Below are 20,808 nucleotides of genomic sequence, written 5' to 3'. Positions count from 1 at the left end.
CAAATGCTTCAAAAGCTCGAGTCATATTTAACAATCTCCACCTTGACTTGAGCATCCTCTTAACTCCGCCTCGAACAAGAACTTCTTCTCTCTTCCTGTCGTTCGTCCCCGAAGGGACCTACCTCCTGCGAACATCAACCAAGTCCAAGCAAAGCTTGAACTTCTCCATGGACAACGACTTTGTCAACATATCTGATGGGTTGACCTTGGTATAAATCTTCAGTATTGAAAACTTGTCTCCTTCTAGAATATCCCGAATGAAATTCAGCCTGACATCAATGTGCTTCGTCTTGTCGTGATACATAGGGTTCTTTGCAAGAAAAACAACACTTTCACTGTCACAATATAAGAAACGCTTCTCCACCTTCAGACCAAGACTATGAATGAGCCCTTACAACCATATCTCCTCCTTTATTCCTTCCGTTATGGACATGTACTCGGATTTAGTTGTAGACAAAGCAACGGTATCTTGTAACGTTGACTTCCAACTGATGGCAAAACCGAACAAAGTGAATATGTAGCACGCATGTGACCTGCGCTTCAACAAGTCACCACCATAATCAGAGTAAGTATATCCCACCAAGTCACTCTTTGTATTTGCTTCATACACCAAGAAAACATCCATTTTTCCCTTTAAGTATTGTAATATCCACTTTACAGCTTCCCAATGAGTCTTCCTTGGATTACTCATAAACCTGCTAACCACACTAACTGCATGAGCCAAATCAGGTTTGGTACAAACCATAGCATACATAAGACTTCCACAGCACTTGAGTACGGAACCCTACTCATGTACTTCCTTTCTTCATTAGTAGTAGGTATAGTGCTTGGAACAAGTTTAAAGTGAGCCGCCAAAGGAGTTCCAACTGATTTGGACTAATCACAATTGAAATATTGCATAATTTTCTCAATGTACTTCTGTTGAGAAATACACAACTGCCCTTCTCTTCTATCCCTTTGAATCTCCATCCTCAATATCTTCTTTGCTACTCCAAAATCCTTCATCTTAAGCTCATTTTTTAAGGTTGCCTTCAATTCATTTATTCCAGCCATGTCTTTAGCTGCGATGAGCATATCATCAACATATAGCATCAGATATATGTAGTAATCTGGTGAGAATTCCTTTGAGTAAATACAATTGTCAAACTGGTTCCGAGTGTAGCCATTCAAGATCATGAATGAATCAAATCTCTTGTACCATTGTCTTGGAGACTGCTTCAACCTATACAGAGATTTCTTCAGCAAACATAGATGATCATTCCTAGAATCAAGGAACCTTTCTGGCTGGGACATATAAATCTTCTCTTGTAAGTTCCTATGAAGAAATGCAGTTTTCACATCAAGTTGTTCAAGCTCCAGATCAAGTCCACTCACCATGGCCAAAAGAACCTAAATTATCTTGTGCTTCATGACCGGTAAGAACACCTCGTAATAATCAATTCCTTATTTCTGATAAATGTAACACTATAAATTTTCAAACAATTTTTTTCATTTTTAAAAATCACATAAATCTCATCAACACATTTCACAAAATCCCCAAAATGTCAAATTATCAAAAAACACATAATCATAATTGTTTGAATAAAATCCAGGATCCTCAAAAACATAACTCCATCTCGTGTGTACAATCAAGCTGGTGCCTTCCCGCGGTCCTTAGAAGTAACTGAAACACATATCACACAACACGGTAAGCATAAAGTTTAGTGAGTTCCCCAAAATACCACATGCACAAATAATAAGCCTCTCAGGGCTATAGCTCGGCATGCACCCTCCAATCATGCGTCTCGGTGAGGACCCTCTGGTCTCTCGGCTAGGTGTGGACCCTCTGGTTATGTGTCTTAGTGAGGACCCTCCGGTTTTACAGCTCGAGTTGGACCCTCCGGTCTGATCTCAAAATGCACAGGATAAAATAACATATATCACAAAGACAAAATGCATAATATCACATAACTCAAATAAGACCCTCCGGTCACTCATTAGTACTACTCAGGTATGTATGGGAAGAACACTCACCTCGCAGAGTAAAAAATGAATCCCAAACTCGAGCTGCTGATCTAATCTCCTCCCCTCCATGGCCTCTAAAATCCACCGTTAACCAACACCTAAAGTCAACGGAAGTCAACAGTCAAAACTGATCCAATTCTAAAAGTCAACGGAAGTCCACACACAAGTCAACAGTCCATGTTGACTCAACTCGCCGAGTACAGCTCTTGAACTTGTCGAGTCCCTCAGAACTCGGTGAATCGCGAAAACCCGGTTCTACTCGCCGAGTCCATGAAGCGTCCAGAAGACCAGGGAACCCCACCTACTCGTCGAGTTGTCTCATCAACTCGTCGATTCCACTATGAATCCAAATACGGGTAAAACCCTCTCAACTCTTCGATTTGTCTCACCTACTTGCCGAGTCTGTAAAGTGTCCAAAGCATCGGGGTAAACCCTAACCAACTCGTTGAGTCAGCTCCCCGACTTGTCGTGTCCCTATAGTCTTTTTCTCATTTAGACGTTTTAAGACAGAGTTACAACCCCAAACTCTGGATCTAGCCTCCCAAGGTTGAAATACCATGTAAAGCTAGAAGCTTTACGTCCATGCATGGCACCTAGGGCTCAAAGTGCCAAAACAAGTTCCATTTAAGGTTCTAAGAATAAAAGCTCTTTTCTAGCTTAATAAATCTTGGACCTTTGGGCTTAAGGGACCTCACAAGGTCTAGATCTGAAGTCTTAATCTCTTGGCAAGCTAAAATACTAAAGTCTCAATGAAAGATGGAAAAAGCCCTAAAACATCCTAAAAACGAGATCTAATAAAAATAATGAGCAAGGTGGTGACTTTTATCTTCCAACAGAAGCTAAAGATGGATACACACTGACTCCAATAGTCCCTTCTCATTCCAAGCCTTGATACTCTTATGTTCTCTTCCAAAAGTGCACTAAAATGCACCAAAGTTAGCTCTCTCTCTCTCTCTCTCTCTCTCTCTCTCTCTCTCTTAGATCATTCCAAACGATTTGGGTTTCACACAGGGGGGGGGGGGGTAAGGTGACATGCGAGGCGGAAATGAGGGCTTAAGGTCCTTTATATAGGACACAGCCCTAGTAAACTAAGGTTTTACTACATAGAATCAACTCGTTGAGTCCACCCTTCGACTCGACGAGTAGGCTTCATATTCTACACGGCCAACTCAGCTCTTACACGACGATTTGGGACCAATCAACTCATCAGGTAGGTCCTACAATGTGTATTCTAGCTCTCAAGTTTCATCTCCCATATTCGGGGTGTTACAATTCTCTCCCACTTGAATTATATTTCGCCTTCGAAACTGCTCCTTAATAATACCTAGCTCGAAACCATTAGCCTAAGAAGCACCACCGAGTATCTAATTTTGTACAACAATCTCCCTCCCAAGACACCTGAAACCAAACCGGAACTCCCAACCCGAAGAAGGACATATCCCCTTTTGCCGTGTCCGTATCAGCTCTGACTCTCCCGAACTCGGAATCTGTAGTGGTCTGTTTCTCTGACAGACTGCCATGCAGAATATCACCATGCCAATCACTCATCAAATCACGGGTCGTTAAAATACCTCTAACTCTGGTCATCTCATTACGACTGATGGTACAAGTCCTTGACCATAAGTGGTTGCTGAACACTCATGTCAGGCAAACCAATCGATTTGGACATTAGCTCAAAAGGAACGAAAGGGTCACATATCCCCAATGACCCACCACCCTTACTGCTATCAGAACCCATCTGAAAAAAATGAACCTCGATACTCTGTTCTCAGACACAAAAATTATACCCGGTTGGAACTAACCCTCGACATCTACAATCATAAAACTCCCGACTCACTCTCAAATGCACATCCAACATGGAGTGTTGGGTCAGCTCCCGACCCAATAATTGAATCTCCAAGGCTACCCTTTGTACACTCAATAAAATGACGTACATACTTTCTTCTAACAAAATCTATCTCAACTCATCATGACATATAAATCATGAAACTCGTTTTACCTCAAGCGAATACCACAACCGATCTGAAATCTCATCCCACATACGACCTCGGTCATCAACTACTCGCTACTTCATGCGTGTTGTGGTCCTCCTCAAACCAACGAACCGATTCACCCACGTCTAAAACATCAATTAGGAAGCACATCTCACTCGGAATGAAATCCATCTGAAAACTTCGAAATCCCAACCTGCTCATCCTTCACAAAGATAGAGCCAAACTCAATCACAAGAGTCTAATCCGACACAGAAGTGGAACCGGTCGTCCCAACCTAGTAATCAACTCGTGACCCATGCTCCTCGAACCTACGCATGCTTTACACCTTAATCCTTCCGATTTGCGACAACCCCTCTCTAACTTAAAACACAACGGGTTCCGACCCTTGCTGAGACCTTATTCTCACCTCTGGTTTGGCCACCCGGTTCCCACAGACTCAATTGGCAAGGCCACTCATACCTAAAATCCATATGTGTCATACGCTGGCTGGTGAGTGTCATGGCTCCCCGGAGTCTTACATCACTCTCTCACTAACTTCTAGGTGCTACGGCTCCCCCGCAGTCTTACGATACTCCCTCTCATTGACTCGTGAATGTTATGGCTCCCCTCTCTCTCTCTTTCTTTCTCTCTCTCTCTCTCTCTGACTCACGAATGCTATGGCTCCCCCCAGTCTTACGATACTTTCTCCCTGACTCACATATGTTACGACTCTTCGTAGTCACACGACACCCTCCCTCTGACTCATGTATGCTACGGCTCCCCACAGTCACACGATACCCTCTCTCTGACTCATATATGATATGGCTCCCTGCAGTCACACGATACCCTCTCTCTGACTTATGTATGCTACGGCTCCCCATAGTCACACGATACCCTCTCTCTGACTCATCTATGTTACGGCTCCCCGCAGTCATATAGTACTCTCTCTCTCTAACTCATGTATGCTATGGCTCTCCGTAGTCATACGATATTCTCTCTCTCTCTGACTCATGTATGCTACGGCTCCTCACAGTCATAAAATACTCTATCTCTCTCTCTCTCTCTCTCTCTCTTTGACTCATGTATGCTATGGCTCTCCATAGTCATACGATACTCTCTCTCCCTCTCTCCCTCTCTCTGATTCATGAATGCTACGACTCCCTGTAGTATCATGATACTCTCTCATACAGACTCGTGAATGCTACGGCTCCCTGTAGTATTATGATACTCCCTCGTACTGACATCGTAGATGCTACCGCTCCCCGTAGTATTATGATACCCTCTCTTACTCTCCACGGGCTCACTCCACGGTCTCCCCTGAGAGTCCTAAGTGACTACTCCCACCAGATCCGTTCACTCTCGTATCACCCCACAATCTCATCCACAAGTCGTCACCACACCGAGTTCACTGTCTATTACTCCAAGGTCCAATTATAGTTAGGTGCACACACCTACCCAGATTATACATCACTACTCTTAACTTAAGTTCTCACAGACGGGAAACTTTCCCCAGTACAGTCACACTCTTGAACAATTCCTGTCTAGAGACAATTAGCTGATGATCTCAAATCTGGAAATATAGTCGCTTGATGTCCCACTTGCCATCTGACATACCCAAGTCTCATAATAATCCAACAACTTAGGGCATCATACTCAGATACCTCGATACACCATTACGGAATCTCACAATTTCTTGCCACGGACACTGATCTTCCACTCACACATTCGAAGCCTTGAAGTATTCCAACTCACAATTGGAAGTACGGAGGAATCGTCGCGTCTGAGAACACATTGACGACAATCGGAATCCCCATCTGCTACTGATCAAGCCCAGGCAAACTACTCATATCGACCCTATAGTTGATTGACAAATCAACTGCTGCTCCTCCCGTAGTACAAATAACAATTATACGTCGAACTATTAGTTTCTCCGAAATCGAATCTTGACCTTGGCAACCCAACCATCTAGAAACTCAAACATTGGCACACCCGAAGAAATACAAGCCATAATCAGATACCTGTCTACCGGCCATCCGTCGTGAAGTCACTCATTTTCTTTTGAGAATATACGACATGCATCATCCCGCGTTGTACACTGCCTCGACTGCCACATGTCTCTCGTCTCATATACTCATACCACAGATCCTCCTAACCCAAACTTTTGTTCCATATCAGATTGAGGATCCTTCCCCATAGAATACCCAATTCTCACCTACTTAGGGTTCAAACCATCGTCCCTTGACATACAAAATAGTCCTCACTACAGACTGGCTCGCTAGATGTACCATTTCTGACTCATGGAATGTACCACACAGCACTCGATGATCTTCCAGATAATGACCAAATAGCTCCATGTATCCCATATCTTAGATGAACACCTCATAATCCTCCCAACGTGACTGCCCCTAGTCATCCTAAAATCTTATACCGATACATCGCCAAATATCCCAATTGTCCTGAATTAGTCATAACTCTTAACCTGGAAATAATGCATTATCACACACCTCGTCTCCGATTCCTCAACCAACATTCCATTACAGGAATTATCATAGGAGCAAGAGACCTCACTCTCACACTCGATACACAATGTAGGCAAAAAGGGCCGCCGCCCCGGTATACTCCTCTTGATCACCTGAAACTGCTGCTAAAAAGTATACCTAACTCAACTAAGGCATCTTTGTCCTCATCCACCCCAGTCCCCACTGATGACTCTCGCATGGTATAAGAAATACCTCGCAGAAAATATTCTAGTGAATATATCACAATTATGTGCTACCCCTAGGGGTTACCTCCAAACTCCGAAACCATAAGCTCGTTATCTCTTTCGCTCCGAAAGAGAAGCATAAATAGTGTAATTCTCATCACAGGAAGTGACATCTCAAGCATCGTCTGATCACTCAACCAAAATCGCAAACCTCCTCAGCATATCATCTCCATTTTTCCTCAAGTCCTACTACTCGAACTGGAAGCTCACCAGTCAAACTCCTCGGGATCTAAACTCAATTTTCCTCGCAAGGTACACTCTATCGAAGCTCAACAAACATGGCCCTCTATCCCCACAGTTTACCATATCCATTCTCAATCTGAACACCCATCGTCGAATAATTGGTAAGGATGGAAACACACTCTACTACGGATCATGGTACCCGAACCATGTTATCACCCCTCAACCTGCTATTTAGAACCTCTGAAATTCTCTTTGTTTTGAGTATGGGTCCTCTGCTTTCAGTAGTACGAGCCCATACTACTTGCCACATCTATCCATACTTTCCACACGGATTGTCCCATATTTCCTAAGTAGTTGCTCAACCTTCTCGATCACCAATCCCGTTACACATGTTCGCTCTCTAGCGAATACTCTCATTTATCAGCGTACTCATCTGACTAAGTTCACTCCCTAGGCTCTTCCTAGGTTCTCATACTTCTATGCCATCAGCTATTGAAGAACTCCTCATGATGGCAGCCATCTACCTCCTAAATATGGTCATATTCACTTAGTAGCTGTCTCTCGTCATCAAGAGTTCCACAAAGCACAAAGCAAGCAGCATTCAGGCATCAAATCACCTCCTCCAACACATAAAACCACTCTAGCATACAACTCCACTCGCTCTATCCGCAAATCAAAAAGGCATTACCAAACTCAGGCAACCCTACCTCTTGTGGGTATCCAACTCCTCTCTCAGTAGATTTCTTAACTGCATATCTAGGTATCTCTCCTAGATTACTCCTCTACTCAAAGCTCTCTCTAAAATATTTCTGCTAGGTACTCTTACTCAGCACATACACATAGCAAATAACATATAATATCAATCAATAGCATTCCCTAGGCTAAGGCATCATGAATCAGGAAACCCTAGCCCGATTTTTTGAAATACCTAGTCTATCCTCTAGCATGCAGCTCTAATATCTCATACATATCTCATAAAATAATGGTATTTTGGGAAATCACCGCTCGGGCTCTGGCTAATTGTACACACTGTTCCGTCTTGTTTTCCCTTTAAACTCTTACTCGTTTTTAAAAAAAAAAATCTTTTCTTTTGAAATTTTTTCTCAAATCCTCATCTTGAGTCCATACATACCAGAGAGTACATCCGAATCCCTGAAACCAAGGCTTTGATACCAACTTGTAACACTGTAAATTTTCAAACAATTTTTTTCATTTTTAAAAATCACAAAAATCGCACAACACACTTCACAAAATCCCCAAAATGTCAATTTATCAAAAACACTTAATCATAATTGTTTAAATAAAATCCAGGATCCTAAAAAACAAAGCTCCATCTCTTGTGTACAATCAATTCAGCGCCTTCCCGCAATCCTGAGAAGTACCTGAAACACATATCACACAACACGATAAGCACAAAGCTTAGTGAGTTCCCTAAAATACCACATGCACAAATAATAAGCCTTTCATGGCTATAGCTCGACATGGACCCTCCGGTCATACGTCTCGATGAGGACCCTTCGGTCTCTCAGCTCGGTGTGGACCTTCCGGTCCATGTGTCTCAGGGGACTTCCGTCCCTGCTGGGTAAACCTTCCGGTCCTACCCACGCCGACCTTCCGGTCCATCACACAACATATCGCCTTCCGGCCCATAACATATTGCCTTCCGGCCCATAATATAATCGCCTTCCGGCCCATGACATACATAGCACACATAAAACAAATAACTTACCACATATAGCATACATATCACATATCATATCCGACCTTCCGGTCACACAGTCAAACCCTTCCGGGTACAGTATAGTGAGAAGACTCACCTCGTGAATGCTGAAAGCTAGCAATCCTGAAATCACTCGTGCACAATCCGACGAGCTACCACCTCCCTATAACATCGCATATCCCTCATTAACACTTATATCTTCTAAGTGTGACTATCCCTAAGAAGTCAGACTTAGATCAACTCTGGTCAACGGACAACGGTCAACGGTCAACTCGACCGGACTCGGCGAGTGCCATGGCGACTCGGCGAGTCTAGACGTCCTCCAACTCTCTGAGATTCCCTATCTACTCGTTGAGTGTCCCCCTTGACCCGACGAGTTACTCCTGGAAGAATCGCGGGGCCACCCCGACTCAACTCGCCGAGTCTGAAGAACAACTCGACGAGTCCCAGCTAATCTTCAAGCTACTCGCCGAGTCTGTTCATCGAACTCGGCGAGTCCATGCCATGCAACCGCTCAAACTGCATCTTGGGATCCGTATGGTTCCGAAATACACAAGCATGGGACCTTCTGGACCTCTAAAGGTCCTAATACAGGGTTATATTCGTTTGGGTAACAAGGCAATAATCCATCTAATCACCAAATGGGTTCCATAAACCCTAGATCCATACACACATCAATATAACAGAAATGATCTGAAATATTACCTGAATAACGCACTCTCTGTGTCCCCAAACCTCAGAATTCGAATCCCTTGCAGTTCCTTTAGCCAAGACTCCCCTCCTCCTTGCACCACAATTTCTTCAAATCACCAATGGCCTTCAATCTTGCTCTAGATGCCCACAGCCGCTTAGGGTTCTTCTCAGTAGACTAAAAGACGGACAATGACGGCATATAGTGCCTTATATACGATCCAAAACCAAACGGCTAGGGTTTCCGCTGAACAGCGTCGACTCGCCGAGTCCATATCTGGACTCGTCGAGTCCAGTCGCGATCCCGCGACCAAGTCTGCGATTCTACTCGGCGAGTCTAGGCTCCAACTCGCCGAGTCCCCTCTTAAATCACCCTAAAAACATAATTTAATAATACCTGAGATTCCGGGCTGTTACACTCCCAAGGCTGAAATACCATGTAAAGCTACAAGATTTACGTCCATGCATGGCACCTAGGGCTCAAACTGCCAAAACAAGTTCCATTTAAGGATCTAAGAATAAACGCTCTCTTCTAGCTTGATAAAGCTTGGACCTTTGGGCTTAAGGGACCACCCAAGGTCCAGATATGAAGTCTCAATCTCTTGGCAAACTCAAATGCTAAAGTCTCAATGAAAGATGGAAAAAGCCCTAAAACTTCCTAAAAGCAAGATCTATTCAAAATAATGAGCAAGGTGATGACTTTTACCTTCCAACAAAAGTTAAAGATGGATACACACTAACTCCAACATTCCTTCTCGTTCCAAGCCTTGATACTCTTCTCTTCCAAAAGTGAACTAAAATGCCCCAAAGTTAGCTCTCTCTATCTCTTAGATCATTCCAAACGATTAGGGTTTCAGACAGGGGGTAAGGTGACATGGGAGGCGGAAATGAGGGCTTAAGATCCTTTAAATAAGACACGACCCTGGAAAACTAGGGTTTCACTACACAAACTCAAATCGTCAAGTCCACCCTTCAAATCGATGAAGTAGGCTTAATATTCTACGCGGCCAACTCAGCTCCTAGACGACGAGTCAGGACCAACCAACTCATTGAGTAGGTCCTACAATGTGTATTATAGCTCTCAAGTTTCATCTCCCGGATTCGAGGTGTTATAAGAAAACTGTTTCGCCACCAACCTTGCCTTGAATGGAACAAGATCCCATGTTTAATTCTTCACTAAAGATTTCATTTGTTCATTCATGGCCATCCACCAGTCATTTGCTTCTTTATTCATCACAACCTCTTTATATGAATTAGGATCCTCAGTGTCAATGTCTTCTCCAATTGCTAAAGAAAAAGCAATGGAGTCAAGTTCACCTGAATTCACACATCCCACATATCTATTAGGTTGTCGAATGACCCTCCTTGACATTCTCTTTGCTACTGATTCATACCCATCATCATTCTCGAAATCAGCACCACTGAACGAAGATCCCATAGGTTTTTCATGGGTTTCATCTGTCCGTACTGTTCACTACCGCCTTGCTCTATTTCACTTATGAAACTATGTCTGGAGTTTGAGTTGCAAAATCCACCTTCTGGCTAGCACCCTTATCTTTGTTTCCTGGTTGACTTGTATCACCTCCTCCCTAGTTATCCATGATAGATTCATCAAAGGTCACATCTCTACTCATGATAAATTTATGATTTCTTCCTTCTTCTGTACACAACAATCGATAACCTTTTACTCCCATCGCATATCCTAGAAATATGCACTTCATTGCCCTTGGCTCAAGTTTACGATCATTCATATGAGCATATGTGGGACATCCAAATATACGTAAACCATAATAGTCATAGGGTTTCCCAGACCGTACCTCTTGAGGATTCTTAAAGACAATAGTAGTTGATGGTGATCTGTTCACCAGATAGCAAGCAGTGTTAACTGCTTCTACCCAGAATTCTTGGATAAGTTAGCAATTATTCGCATGTACCTTGTACGCTGCATTAGTGTTTGGTTCATATGTTCTACCACTCCATTTTGTTGTGGTGTGTGTCCTACAATGTGGTGGCTCACTATACCTTCTGCCTTGCAGAAATTGTCAAATGAAGCATTACAGAACTCCAACCCATTGTCAGTCCTCAGAGTCTTGACCTATTTTCCAGTCCTTTTTTCAACCATGGTCTTCCACTCCTTGAACATCCCAAACACCTCATATTTGGTCTTCAGAAAGTACAACAAAACCTTCCTTGAATAGTCATCAATGAACGTCACAAATTATAAGCATCCTCTTTGAGAATTCACTGGTGCAGGACCACACAGATATAAGTGAATATACTCTAGGATTTCCTTGCTTGTGTGTTGACCGGTACCGAACATCATTTTCCGATACTATCCCTTGATGCAAGCTTTAAAAAACTTTATCTTCCCAGTAGCCTCTCCACCAAGCAGTCCTTGTTTACTTAGAATTGACATGCCCTTCTTACTCATGTGCCCTAACCTATGATGCCACAACTCCATCTTGTCATCAACTTCATTCAAGGATTAGGATATACCCACCATTCCTATAACCACACTGCCATTTAGGATATAGATCCCTCCATGATCCATCTTCTCTTTCATTATAACCAAAGAGCCTTTGATCACTTTCACCCATTCACCTTCACTAGTGCACCTCATCCCATTCTTAGCCAATGTGCCAAGAGAAATTAGATTCTTCCGAAGTTCTAGTACGTTCCAACAATCTAACTTCCTGACCATGCCATTGTGCATCTTGATTTGAACCATGTCACTGCCTTTGATATTGCTCACCCAATCATCACCCATCTTGACTGTGTCATCCCATTCTTTGAAGGAGTCGAACCGGTCAAGATTATATGTCATGTGATAGGATGCTCCAGAATCCAATACCCGAGCATCAACAGAACTTGATGTGCATACAGTCAGTACATCACCATCGCCGCCTTCATCGGAACATTCCTAAACCACAACAACAATGTTATTGCTTCTTGATTCACTCTTGGACTTCCCGTTCTTCAGTTGTGGATAATTTTGCTTAAAGTTCCCCTTCTCCTTACAGTTATATCATTTCATGTTCGATGAAACTTTAGACTTCAATTTTGAACGTGATCTCCCTCTATTTCCCCCTTTCCTCTATTTTGACCTCCTTCTCCCTGCAAACAAACCGAAACTGGACACCTCCTCTCCAACTGAAACTTTTCTTTTCAGTTCCTTGGACATCAGAGATTCCTTCACATCATTCAAAGTGATTGTTGTACTACCATAGACCATGATAATTCTCATATGAGTTAGGAAGAGAACATAAGATAATGAACTCTTGATCTTCATCTTCAATCTTCACGTCAACACCTTGTAGATCCAAGATAATATGATTGAAGTTATCCAGATGATCTTTCACTTGGGTACTTTCAGACATTCTGAGAGTGTACAACCTTTGCTTCGGATACAACCTGTTCGTCAGAGAGTTATTTTGGTACTTGTCACAAAGTTTATCCTAGAACCCGGAAGAAGTTGTTTGATCCACGACCTCCCTCAGTACTTCATTTGTCAAGCTTAATCGAATGTCACTATGTGCTTTCGTCGGAATATCCACCTTCTTATCAGCCGCCATGTCCTTTGGCAGTTTTGCCTCTCCTTCTAGTGACGTTGCACATCATTGTTGAACAAAAAGTGCCCTCATCTTCACCTTCAATAAAGTGAAGTCATTTGATCCATTGAACTTCCCCCAATTAAAATTGTGAGTACAGTTCTTCAATCACAAGAATACAAACCGCAACTCTGATACCATTTGTTAGGAAGTAAAGTGGATAACTAGCAAAACTATAAGCTTACAAGACACAATATTTACGTGGTTCAGTCAAGGTGACCAACGCCCTCGAGCAGGAAGGGAGTATTCTTTTATTTCAGAGCTCTCAAATAGAGTTTAAAAGTACAATTACACATATATTTGCCTATCACTCTAGAAGTCAAGATACAAAATGACCTAGCATACATCCCTACTTATACTTGAGGGATCAGGCCTAAAACCCTAATGGACCAAGCCCATTGGCCCTTTAAAGGTGTCAACCATTCACAATCCGCCATGCAGCAACTTCTGGAACATTCTTGAGCATTATCAACTTCTAGGCATACTTGGGTCAACATGGCACAACAAAGGAATCAACATGGCACATCATGTACCAAGATGGTTCATGATGGCGTAACAACTTCTCTATGGTGCAACATCATCTCCATATGGTGCAACAAGGAGTATGGATAGTGCAATAGGCATCAAGAGTGCCAAAAGAACATCAAGCTTTGAGCAACAGCATCACCATGGAGCAACATGCACATGCATGGTGCAACAAGAAGCATCATGGCACAAGATTGGACATGATGGTGCAAGAGGAGTGCCATGATGGCCCAAGAACAACAATCTTGGCCCATCCCTTTATCATATGGTGCAACAAGGATACCTTGTTGCTCCATATCAGTCTTAAGTGCTCCAAACCTCTTCCAGATGCTCCAAAGCCCCTTCTGTGCGAGCCGTTCTTTGGCACTTGATCCGTTCCTTTGTATGATGATTCATTCCTTTGTTAGGAGATCTGTTCCTTTGTCACAGGCTCCATGAACCCCAAGTGCTCCATTGAGGCCGAAGTTCTCCAAATGCTCAATGAGCATGATCTAAATGCTTCAAATGCTCGATTCACATTTAACAGATGAAAAGTGAATGAATGAGATTCATAAAAAGGTACGTTTACTATTATATAGTTGACAACAATGGATAAGATGAGAAATTTTGTCTTTAGTACATGAAATATATCTACGACTAGAAACTAAATAAAAAATATGGTGGTCAGTATGTACAAGTCTTGTATGCTATGTGTGAGAAGTGGTGAGGCAGGATGTAGGAGTACCGATGGGAACGGTTAATAGATGTAAATCTCCAGGGCTATTATGGTAAGAAAGGTGCTTTCCAGTCGAGAGGTCCTTCAAAGAAAAACCAAAATTGTCAAATTCAACATAAACGTTATTATCACTGTTAGCCTAATAAGATTTGGGATGTTATATGTATTTTACTTGTTAGTTTACATCGTATCAGATCTTTGTGGACTTCTTATTACGATAAGGCCTCAATAGAGGGGGGTCTTGATGATCTCCAGGAAGAGGATCAGCGATAGGTGGTGTATCAACAGCAAGTGGTAGATTAGTGACATGTGGTGGATCATCAGTTTCAATGCTAAATAGATTAAAAGTATGAAGCTCCTCCTGGGTTGCATCATGTGATTGAACAGGAATGATATAGATTGGAATATGCTCCCAAAAAGTGACATTCGAGAGACATACCTTTCTGAACAGTACCCTATCCCAGAAAAACACAAAGAGTTGATTTTGAAGACAACTTATCTGTCTCTACATGAGGCTTCAAAACAAAACATGTATTCCTAAATACTTGTAATGAAGAATTATCTGGAAGTTTTCCAAACAACATTTCACAAGGAGACTTCATCAAAGTGTACGTATTAGGAATGCGATTAATAACATAAGTGGCGGTATGAACAGCTTCTCCCCAAAACATATTGGGAACTTTAGCAGAAAGTAGCAAGGATCTGGCATTTTCTAGGAGATGTCGATGTTTTCTTTTTGCAACACCATTGTGTTGAGGAGTGTCTGTACAAGATGATTGATATATAGTGTCATCAGATTCCAATAATTATTTAAAATCATTTGAGGTAAATTATCCTCCCAAATAACACCGAAAACATTTTATGACAGCAGAGCATTGAGTCTTTACAAGAGCTCTGAATTCATTATATATGGCGAAAAAGTCAGACTTGCACTTCATAAAATAAATCCACGTATAACGAGTGTAATCATCAATGAATGAAACATACTACCTCTGTCCCAAATTGATAGTCCACTGTTGATTTTTGAAGTCTTTTTTCTTCAATTTTGACCTTTAATATTTTTGATTTTGATAGATAATACTTGATGCAAAATATATGAATGGATTGTATTTTAATTGTTTTTTTCATTGTTATAAGTTTTATTAAGTAATATATAACACAAATAAAAATATTTAAGGTCAAAGTTAAAGAAAAAAGACTTCAAAAATGAAAATTGGACTATCAATTTGGGATGGAGGGAGTAATAGTTAGCTCCCAATTTAGAAGTGATCAGAGAGGGACCCTACACATCAGAATGCACGATATCAAAGGGAACAACAGAACGAGTGACACTTTTGTTAAACAGTAAAGTAGAAAATTTTCCCAATTTACAACCACAAAAATCAGAAATATCATCAGTTTTTAAAGAGCCGAACACACCAGTGGTAAACAAAAACTATAAACGAGAAGCTAATATATGTCCCAAACAACAGTGCCAAAGATAAAAAAAAAAAACAGACGACAAAGGGTTTAAACAAAAAAACTACAAATCGACACTAGATGCAACAACATTAGCAACATGTAGCTTCTCTAAAACATAGTGTTCCCCAAATCTACTGCCTATCCCAATCACCCTCCGAGACTGAATCTCCTATACACAACAGAATAAATCAGAAATAAAGACCCAACAACCAGATTTACAGAGCTCACTGACCGGTGCAGGATTCAAAGCAAGTGTAGGAATGTAATACACATATGTTAAAGATACATAAGGAGTGATAATAGAACCAACACCCTCTACTGACATGGGTGTAACACTAGCAGACATAACAGAGACAGGTGTACGAGAAGATATTGAAACAAAAGATGACAAATATGGTGAAATGTGATGAGATGCACTAGAATCCAATATCCACAAGGATGAAGGAATGCCTGTCATGTTGGATGAAGACAGACCTGAATGAGACATGGAATCTGACATGGAAGTTGGATTCGCATCTAATATCTGAGTTGCTCAACATTCTGTGGATCCAAAGTTGATGGTGGTGTGAAATATGTTTCTTTCTCAACTAAAGGTGTAGCAGCAACGTATTTTGGTGGCTTAAAATATGGAAATGAGGGACGTGACCATCCAGAAGACCTGTTCTATTGTGAAGGCTGAGACTCTGTTGGTGATCTTGTTTACTATTGCTACTGATTTCCCTTTCTTGTAAGCATTGGACAATTTGCCTTCCAATGGTTCTTTTTTCTTACTGAAAACACACTCATCAAATGTAACTCTAGGATGATTTTGGTTTGAAGACTAAGGTTTTTGTGGAACAGCAAAGACAACAGGATTGGCTTTCTTGGGAGCTTTATCAGTATGGGACTTGATATGAGTTTCTTCAGCAATCAACTCGTGAACAACCAAATCAATTTTGGGAAGAGGTGGGTGAAGCAAAATAGTGCTAGAAGTGTTGTAAGTCTACGGGTGTAGTCGTAGCATTCACCAGGTTGGCAGATAGTGTGAGAAGTATTGTAAGTCTGCGGGTGTAGTTGTAGCATTCACAAGGTTAGCAGATAGTGCTAGAATGATGTAAGCCTGTGCGTGTAGTCGTATCATTCACTAGGTTGGTAGATAGCATGAGCGTGTTATTAGGACGCGGAAAGAACATTAGTACCCACCTGTTCGGGTGTAGCAGTGAGAATATGGAAATTCAAGGATTGGATTTCGGAATTACCCGAATGGATTAGATCTGGTTGAGCCAGCGATACGACCGTTGGAACGCCACCAGGAATACGAGATTAAGGAAGCAGTGGACTGCTTGAGGTTGTTCGTGATATAAGGCTACCATTGGTCAGGTAGCAATCACTTTAGCCTTGGATTTGGTAATGTTCGAACTCGACGTATGGACCCAATCAGGTCGGTCAGGAGGTTGTCAGAACCATAGTGGTAAGATAACTAATGGTAATTATTGACATAAGAGAATTCCGTTCGAAGGTCTTGTGGGAGCCTTTATAGCTCAGCGATCGGGTTGAAACCCGATTTTCCAGATTGTTGGCGAATGAATTGAGACCAGGTAGGTCTCGGTAGATTTTGGAAAGTAGCCATGTGGCAGCATGCTATTTCAGGCAGTTCAGTGCTTCAGGCAGTTTTAGCGTTTAGGCAATATTAGTATTTGTGTTTTAGGTTGCAAGTACGGACGGAATAACAGATTTCTTGGGTTATGCTAAATGACATGTATGGATAATTGGGTTTGTGATTTCAGTTTTCTAGTGGGAGCCTCAGGTTATCAAAATTTGAGTAGTTGGTTGAGGGATAAACGGACTAGATTCAACAATAATGATTCAGTATGAGTGGTCTGTCAGGGATTCATACCATCTCGAGACAGCAGATTTAGGACTGAGTAGATGTGATCTTGTTGTGAGGAATTCATTCACCTGCGGATCTTAGGGATTTACGAAGATTGGTCATGGCTACCGTGCAAAGGCTAGGGTGTGCCTAGGAAGGTGACCATGTTCCTAGAGTGGTTGGCCGTGTAAGATATGGTAAGGAATGATTTCGAGGATGAAAACTAAATGAAGTGAGGGAGAGTTGTAATACCCCGATTATTTAAAAACCAAATAAAAAAGTTAATGAATGTATAATAGCCCTAAAATTAATAATTATATACCAAGGTGTTAATTTTGAGGAATTAAGTTGCATAATTTAGAAGTTGGGGGTTAAAAGTGTAAGTTACGAATTGGTTTTGTAGGTATTTATGAAGGGACTAAATCATAACTTCTGGGACTTCATTTGAAGAAATTTTGGAGGCTAAGGGGCTGCTTGGTAAATTAGGGATCGAATTTGAGAAGAATTATGGAAATAGGGGTGTAATTGGTAAATATTGTACCTAAATTGTAATGGATTTTAATGTTGAGGGCTCAATGGGTAAGATATGGGCCAGTTTCGAAAATATTTCTGAAGGGAGGGACTATTTATGTCATTATGGGATTATGTTTTGAGACCCGGGTATATAACTATCATCACCCCCCGAAACCCTAACCCTAAATGAAGCTACAGCCGCCACTCACTTCTTCGACCTCCGGCACCGCACCACCACCTCTCTCTGTTGAGGTCGCCAACCACCGCAAACCATGGATGTCGGCGAAAATGTTGTCGCCACCATCACTCGTGACCAGTCGTCAAATCTGAAAGTCGCCATTGAGGCGTCGTTGTAGTCGGGATTATCGTTGTTCGTGTTGCTGCCGCCGGCTGTAGGCGCAACTATGGCCGCCATTTGCTGTCGCCATTCTTTTTCCTTCTTCCTTTCGTTCTGCTATCGATGGTCGCCTCTTTATCGCCACCATCAGCCGTCATGGCAGTGGGTGACCGGAGAGGAATCGTTTGTGGGATGTCATCTTTGGAGTAGTTTCCAGTGGGAGATGCCCACCCTCTTCACTCCTTCTGCCACTCCATTCACTGCCACTATCGACAACTGTCGCATTACAGCCGTCAACGCTGCTTCTTCTGCATTCTTGTGATGTTGCCATCACCATACGCCACCAGGTGTGTGGCGGGGTTCCTTTGTGAATGAATAGGGTTTTTGTCTGTGATGTATATGGAGATGTTTGGTTGGAATTCACGAGAACAGCTATCACCATGACTGTGAGGTAATGGATGCCGCCATATACCACCGCCGACCACCACAAGGGTGGTTGTGTGTGTGTTTAGTTTAGTGTGTGTGTGTGTGTGTGTTTAATTGGGTTTTTGTGTTATATGTTGTAATTAGTAAAGGAATAATGAAATGAAACTCATAACCACTACAGTGAGGTGGTGGCTGCCGCCACAAGCCGCCGTGTTGGGTGACGGTGTGCCTTGTATGTGTTTGATTCGTTTGGGATGCTTGGACAAAATGAGCTAGGACCATAACCACCACTGTGAGTTGGTGGTCGCCGCCATTAACCACCACTACCTGAGGTGGTAGTGGGCGGTGCCCGACTAGTGAAACCCTAATGGGCCTAATGAACCCTAATGGATCGAAGGACTTAGATTTTGGGCCTATTGGGTTGTGCTTGGGTTGGAAACCCTAATTAGGTTTAGAAAACCCTAATTTTGGAATTATTCGTTTAGACTTATCGAGACCCGCATATTGGGCCATTAGAATGGAATTGTGAATTACACCCGATCACACCATATGATTTATCTAGTAGAGTGATGGACTTAATGGATTAAGCCCTTAATGGGTTAAGTGAGAAACACTTAACCCTTATCGTCATTTTATCTGAAAACCCAAATTTCACTTGGGCCTTAAGTTGGACCTTTCTATTGAGCTTTGATGACCGGGCCAATAATGGGCCATCCAAGAACAATCATATGGACTAGAATAATTGGATGGGCTTTAGGGGTAAGATCCATGTGAGGGTTTGGGCCTAATTCAGAAAATTAGGCCATAGATGGGCCATAATTTGGCCTTTTATGACTATGAAATATTAGGCCATTAGAAATGCCAAATGTTGGACTAGACTAAATGGTTGGTCCTTGGAATAAGACCATGTAAAGGTTTGGGCCTAATTTGGAAAATTGGGCCATATGTTGGGCTTTAACTCATAATTGATTTTTGGGCCTTTGGATTTGGCCTTGGGCTTGAATCAAGCTAATATAGGGTTAAAGCAGTCTTTTACCCCAAGCGTGGACATATGGATATGTGTTGGAACCCAATTATAAATTGGGTGTTATTTTGATGTTGACAGATTCGGGAATCTGTCAGCCAGTAGCCACAGCTTTATCCGCGGGACTTTAGTAATGTGAGGTGAGTCTCCTCACTTTTTATATGGGTCGAAGGCAGCAATGCCGGCCCATTTGTTTGATGTATGGTAGGAAGAACTGGGGTTAGCCCTAGGCAATATGTATGAAAGACCAGGAGGCGGCTCCTGGCACACTCTATGCTATTATGTATGGTAGGAAGACCTGGGGGTTAGCCCTAGGCATTATGTATGAAAGACCAGGAGGTGGATCTTGGCACACTATATGCTAATTGGCAAGTAGAGTAGTATGTATGCTAGTTGTCTTTGTGATGCTTGCATGGAATACCGGGAGGTGGCTCTTGGCACTTGTCTATGAGACCGAAGGGGTGGCCCCCGACTTGGCAAGAAAGACTCGTTGGTAGCCGTAACATAATGGCAAGACTATGTTTGGCACATAGCATCTTTACTGATTTTGATATATGTGTGGCTCATGGTTATGTATGACTATGTGATTTATGTGCTTATATGCTAGATAGTATCCGGTTGAAAGAGACCGAAGGGGTAGGCCAGCACCCATATATGCTAGGCAGTATGTTGATATGTATGGTATGTGGTATTTGGGGAACTCACTAAGCTTCGTGCTTACGGTTTTCAGTTTTGGTTTTAGGTACTTCGTTTTCAAAAGAAATGAGCCGATGATCGCAACGCATCACACTTTGTTTTCCGCATATGAGATCTTTGGGATTATACTCTGATATTTTTTTATGATGACATGCTTTGATTATTGACTTGTTGGTTTTGAAAAGATATATTATTATGGATGTTTTCTTATACTGTGGTTTTAAAATAACTTAATTAAAACGAAATTTTTGTTCTTAAATTTTGGGATGTTACAAGTTGGTATCAGAGCTTTGGTTTGAGGGATTCGGACACACTCTCGG

At 42.1% G+C, this 20,808-nt stretch overlaps 1 pseudogene; it reads right to left on the bottom strand.

The window, feature by feature from the left end:
• Nucleotides 1-391: 391 nt before the first annotated feature.
• LOC145066875 (secreted RxLR effector protein 161 pseudogene) lies at nt 392-745 on the bottom strand (annotated as a pseudogene).
• Between the last annotated feature and the right edge of the window lie 20,063 nt (nt 746-20,808).

The sequence above is a fragment of the Lactuca serriola genome, chromosome 8 (genome assembly GCF_051521515.1).
Source record: "Lactuca serriola cultivar US96UC23 chromosome 8, Lser_US96UC23_V15, whole genome shotgun sequence".
NCBI classification, from domain to species: Eukaryota; Viridiplantae; Streptophyta; class Magnoliopsida; order Asterales; family Asteraceae; genus Lactuca; species Lactuca serriola.
The sequence above is the reverse complement of the archived record's forward strand: the minus strand, read 5'-3'. Positions and strand labels throughout refer to the sequence as shown.